Source organism: Gossypium hirsutum, chromosome D07 (assembly GCF_007990345.1).
Source record: "Gossypium hirsutum isolate 1008001.06 chromosome D07, Gossypium_hirsutum_v2.1, whole genome shotgun sequence".
Classification (NCBI taxonomy): Eukaryota; Viridiplantae; Streptophyta; class Magnoliopsida; order Malvales; family Malvaceae; genus Gossypium; species Gossypium hirsutum.
In genome coordinates this window covers 51,026,637-51,033,042 of record NC_053443.1, presented here as the reverse complement: position 1 = coordinate 51,033,042, position 6,406 = coordinate 51,026,637, and the positions used below count along the sequence as shown (strand labels likewise).

Here is a 6,406-nt window from a genome sequence, read left to right as displayed (position 1 = left end):
GTTATCCTTTTGTGAATCATTGTTCTTCATCATGGTTGATTCATCAAAAGTCACATCTCTACTGAAAATTATTTTCCTTGTATCAGGACACCAGAGACGGTATCCTTTTACTCCACCAGTTATACCCATGAATAATGCTTTCTTTGCTCTTGGGTCTAACTTAGATTCTTTTACATGATAATATGCAGTAGAACCAAAAACATGTAAAGAATCATAATCAGTAGCAGGTTTACCAGCCCACCTCTCTATAGGAGTTTTTCCATTTATTGCAGCTGATGGCAACCGATTAATTAGATGGCACGCATATGTAACTGCCTCAGCCCAAAATTCTTTTCCCAATCCAGCATTGGACAACATACATCGAACTTTCTCTAGTATAGTCCGATTCATACGTTCTGCTACCCTATTCTGTTGTGGTGTATCTCGAACAGTGAAGTGTTGTACAATACCTTCATTGTGACATACTTGTAGAAATAGATCATTCTTCTACTCAGTACCATTGTCTGATCGAAGTCATTTGACTTTTCGACCAGTCTAGGTCTCTACAATCTTCTTCCATTTCAGAAATACATCCAAAACTTCATTTTTCCTTTTCATTAGATACACCCATACTTTTCTTGAATAATCATCAACAAAAGTAACAAAATAGTGCATACCTCCCAAAGAAGCCACTTTAGTAGGTCCCCACACATCACTGTGAACGTAGTCTAGAATTTCTTTTGTATTGTGAATTGCTGAACCAAATTTTATCCTCGTCTGCTTGTCCAGAACACAATGTTCACAGAATTCCAATTTGTAAGAATTTGCACCTTTCAACAAGCCTTGCTTCGCCAAACTCTACAAAGCTTTTTCACCAGCATGTCCCAATCGCATATGCCATAACCTGGTAGCCTCTGAATCTGCATCTTTCGTAGAAGCTGTTGATGTTGATCCAATAACTGTACTTCTATTTAAATAGTACAGATTATTCCTTCTTGTGCCTTTCATCACCGTCAATACCCCAGCTACTACATTTAGTAATCCATCTCTCAAAGTGATTGTGAGCCCTTTAGATTCTAGGACCCCTAATGATATAAGATTTTTCTTCAAGCTAGGTATGTAGCGAACATCTGTCAAGACTTGAATTGAGCCGTCGTGATTCTTCAATTGGATTGTACCTACTCCCATTGTCTTACAAGCGCTATCATTGCCCATAAAAACAACTCCACCTTCTAGTTCTTTAATACTAGAAAATCAGTCCTTATTAGGACACATATGGTATGTACATCCCGAATCCAAAATCCACTTATCTGTATGACATGCCATTGCCATTCCAACCAAGCTAAAGTTTGACTCCTCATCATGCTCCGCTACACATGCATCAGAAATAGCTTTACCCTTTTGTAATTTAGGACAATTCTTTTTCCAATGCCCTTTCTCACGACAAAAAGCACATTCATCTTTGGCAGGTCTCCCTTTGGACTTACTCCTTCTACCAGATTTGTTGCTGCGCGAACGACCTCTTACTGTTAAGACTTCTGTAGTTGTATCTCTGTGATCTTTTTTATGTTTCTTTCGAGTCTCAGATCTATACAACGCACTACAGACTGCATCAAATGTGATTGTATCCTTCCCATGAAGCAATGTGGTGGTAAGATGATCATATTCATCAGGAAGAGAATTCAACAACAGTAATGCCTTGTCTTCATCTTCAAATTTCTCATCCAAATTTAGCAAGTCTGCTAAAATTTTATTGAATGAGTTCACATGGTCATTCATCGACATACGGGGTGCATACGTGAATCGATAAAGTTTCTTTTTCATATAAAGCCTATTTTCAAGACTTTTTGTTAGAAACTTTTCTTCCAGTGTATCCCACAACTTCTTCGCTGATGTCTCCCTCATGACAGAGTACTTCTGCTCTTTAGCCAAACATAGGCGAATTGTTCCACATGCCTGTCTATTGATCTTGGCCCACTCCTTGTCATCCATCTTGTTAGGTTTTTCTTCAAGGGCTATATCCAGCTCTTGCTGACATAAGACATCCAGGATCTCACATTGCCACATACCAAAATTATTGGTACCATCAAATTTCTCTACTTCAAATTTCGCATTGGTCACAGTAGTCTTTGTTGATGACGATGCCTTTTCCATTTTTTCTCCTCAATCCCAACTACAGTACGTGAACAGTGCTGTGAACGATCATATTCCCCGAGTACGAATCTAGCTCTGATACCAATTATTGTGCGGAAGCGTGTAAAAGAGTAAAATTATTGTACTAAAAAATCACACTAAGTTCAATTCCCAAGAAAGAGAGGTGGATCACAAGGATCGCTTAAGTACCAGGTCTTTCCTAGCTAGAATATCCCTCAATCAAAATTTAATAGCACAATAAATCACTACAATCATACACATAATTCATGTAGAATAATACAATAAAGAATACAAGAATTTAATGAGGTTCAGCAAATTTTGCCTACGTCCTCGGGCACTACCAAATATATTTCACTCCAAAATACAAGCGAGAATTTACAAAGAGAGAGAAAGAGAGAAAACAATGCCTTAAGTAGAGAATGGCAAGTTTGAGATACAGAATGAGAGATGGTCATGCTTATTTATAGTTGAGGTTCAGGGATCAATTTGTAAAGTCACTTTACAATTAGGGACCATATATTGCAAATATCTCAGATTTTATTATGCCAATATCTCGATACCCATATCTTTGACTTTCTAATATTTGATACCCATATCTTTGACTTTCCAATATTTGATACCCATATCTTTGACTTTCTATTATTTGATACCCATATCTTTGATTTTCCATAAATATAGATAATTCCCAATATTATGATATATTTCTTTTGGTACTTTTCATGTCTGTTTTACAGTCCATGTTTGGGGTTCATATTTGCCTCTCCCAACAATGTTGTCTCCAAGGCTCAAACACCGTTCTCCCTTTGGAAGTGCTTTGTGCCTTGTCACTCAACAATTGCTGGTAAAAAAAAAGGGGGGGGGGAAGAGAGGCTATTGAACAACTATGTCACCATCCCAACAAGACAAGGCAAGCTGAGAACGGTCCTCTATGGTGAAGGTGAGGCAACAAGGCATCACAGAACCAATAATCACGCTCTGATCACATACTCTCAGTTCATCAACCAGACTTGAAATTCTGTCTCTTTCAAACTAAAGGCTACAGAGGTACGAACCTATAGAGCAGATTTTGTTTACATAAGGTCGTGTTAATATTATGATATATGAAATATATAAATTTAAATTATAATAAAATTTATGATTGACTCAAATAAAAAATATCATTATTTTCATGTGCTATTATTATTACCACAATACCATGTTATTATTGTTTTGGTATTAACAAATATTCAATTTAAATTATAGTGCAAATATAATAAAATAATTTATGATAACTCATTGTTAATATTATAATATATGAAGCATAAATTTTGAATATTTTTAAGTAATTAATATAAATTATTTAAACTTATTTTGAATATACAAATTATATTTAAAATTTATAGCTAATAAAGATAAGGAGTAAATTTATAATTTGATACTCAAATTGGCTTTTGAAAAGCTAAAAACTAGAATTTTGAACTTTTTTAGTTGGTTTAAAAAGCCCATTCGAAAAGATGATTTGGCTTGAAATGCAATATGTTGTTTTTGGCTTAAAAAGCACTTTTAAAATACAACGATAAGCACTCATTTAATCTCATAGGAACCTATCTCATCATCCAAAAAAAAAATCTAAAATATAAGTATAATATAAAAATTGTCGAAATAATAAAATAAAAGTGGAGGTTAAGATTGGCGTGGTGTTGTTTGGTCAAGGATGATGGTTGGTTGCTAGGTAACTGGTGTAAGTGGTTGAAGCAGGTGGTTGAGTCTGTGTTTGGTTTGAAGGCAGCTCTAGGTTAGGTGACCGCCTATAAACCTGTAATTGTTTGTAGTAAAAATAACATACCAAAAATATAAGAAATTAAATCAGCGGTGTCCACAAGCGTACGAGTCAAATTATAATATAGTAAAGTTTACAACGAAACATTGGTAAGTATTCCAAGGATCGTACCCAATAGATTGCAGATTGGAGAAACTATTATTAAATTAATTACAGATATTAATTAATAATCTAATTGAGTCACGAATTAGTAGTGTTAATTCAAATTAATATTTTAATTAAATTAATAAACCTAGATTAACCTAATAAAATTTCCTATTCCTAATGCCGACAATGCAAGCTCTAGCCTATAATTGATTAAATCCCTAATTATCTAATTAAATAATTAATTATCCTAGATTGATGTATTTATCTCCCTTAGAAAGAATACATTTCTGGTTGTACAGGCCAATTTTGGGCCACCCCCAAAACCCAATAACAAAACCCAATAAACCAAATAAATAAAGTCCAAAGTACAAAACTAAAAGACTAGCCCAACAGGCCCAAATCAACCTAGCCCACTAAACATTTTCCAAAAAAAGAGGAAACCCTAGCAGCTCCCTATGCACATGTGCGCCGCTCAGCCTCGTCTGCCCCCCAGCGTCGCATGCGCGCCCTAGCCCCATACACTGCTCCACTATAGCGGCCCCATACCCCCACGCGTCTGACACCATCTGCCGCTGCATGCTCCTCCTCCACCACCAGCACCTCCATAACCTGCAAGATCAAGACAAAAAACAGGACAGAATAATAGAAAAAGGATGTAAAAAGGGGTTATAAAACCCGAAATGAATGACTAAAATAGGGGCTGGCCTTTCTTTCTCTTTGGTTGGCAGTTTTAAAAATCAAAAAACAAGAAAGATCATCAAAAAGTCCAGAATCAAAATAGCAGTCCATTAATCGTTTGAATTCAATAGCAATGTTCAAAGCATACAAGTCAATCGAATACCAAAATCAAAGAATCGAAAGTTAAGAAAAAACTAAAGGTTATTTCTTTCTCCATTATTATTTCATTTTCGCTATAAAATCCATTTTACTGCATACATACATATAAAAGTATAAAAATATAAAAAAATAAAAAAAGAAATCAAATTTTTACCTTTTCCGGCCACCGCGTGCGGTGGCTGGCGCCGGCGTCGACGAGTCTCCGGTGACCGTCCGGCGACCGGACCCCTGGCCGGAGTCCCACCGGAAATCGCCCTCTCCCTCTCCCTCTCCCTTTCTTTTTCTTTTTTTTCCTTTCCCCATCCCCAAATGAATTTTTTTAAAATTTTTTTTACTTATATAAGGGACCGAAACGCACCGTTTTGGTCCCCCCCTTTAATAAATAAAACGACGTCGTTTTGGACGCGGGTCGGGTCGACCCGACCCGCACCAGGGCAGGATCTGCGTGTTTCTTAGTGGAAGGGAAATTTGCGTGCTCGGCCCTTCCGCTTTTCTGAGATTTCACAAGTACGTTTTTTTTATGTTTTGTAATTCGGCCCTAGAATTTTTCATCGTTTTCAATCTGGTGTCCGTGCTGCGCAGCGTTTAGATAGTTGGGATTATTTGCGATTTCGGTCTCTCCAGGTTGCGCGCACCTCACATTTTGATCCCTCCTCTTTGTTTCCTTTTACATTGACCCCACAACTTTGTTTTTAATTTAATTTTAGTCCTTTTTCGTTACCTTTATTTCCTTATTAAATACTCTTATTATTTTTCTATTATTAATTTATTATTATTAATATTATTATGTATTAGTTTATGTTTTATTATACAATTATATATTTATAATATGTATACACGCTTAATATATTTGTATATACTTATATAATATTAGTACTAAAAGTTTTATTTTAATATGTATATATTACCTAAATGATTAAAATTATATATGTACGTATATTCTTCATTATGTTCTTAATACTATACTTTACATATATCGTACATTTCGTTTCAAGTTTGCTTTCATGTATTGTTTAGTCAAAATTGTTTTATTACTCATTTTAAAATTGTTTCACATACTTTGCTTTAAACATTATATCTCTTTCATATTATGCACATCATTTTTAACTCTATATTGTATATCACAATCTCATATATTATGTACGTACTTCTCATATTATTAGTTATGTATATATTCTTTACATTATCTTATGTACATATATTTTTCATATTATATTATATACCTATCCTTTTGATACCATGTTGTATATATTTTCAATACTATATTACAAAATTTTTTACCATATTATGTATGTTATGTATATACGTTTTAATGTTTTTGTACTATCTTATATGTATATTTTAATAACTATATGAGGTATGTATTTTTAACACCGTATTATGTATGTAACTTTCAACATCATTGTATACACACTTTTTAATACTATGTTATTTATACGTTTTTATAGGTATCGTGTACATGCTCTTTTTTATTGTTACTATTATGTATACATATATGTAGTATCATTAATAGTTCTAATATCATGCTCC

At 34.3% G+C, this 6,406-nt stretch overlaps 1 non-coding gene across 1 annotated transcript; it reads right to left on the bottom strand.

Moving 5' to 3' along the window:
* Positions 1-3,000: 3,000 nt before the first annotated feature.
* On the bottom strand, positions 3,001-3,217 carry LOC121219746 (small nucleolar RNA U3). The gene has a single exon (XR_005916637.1). It is a non-coding gene; the product is annotated as a small nucleolar RNA U3 (small nucleolar RNA).
* Positions 3,218-6,406: the final 3,189 nt, after the last annotated feature.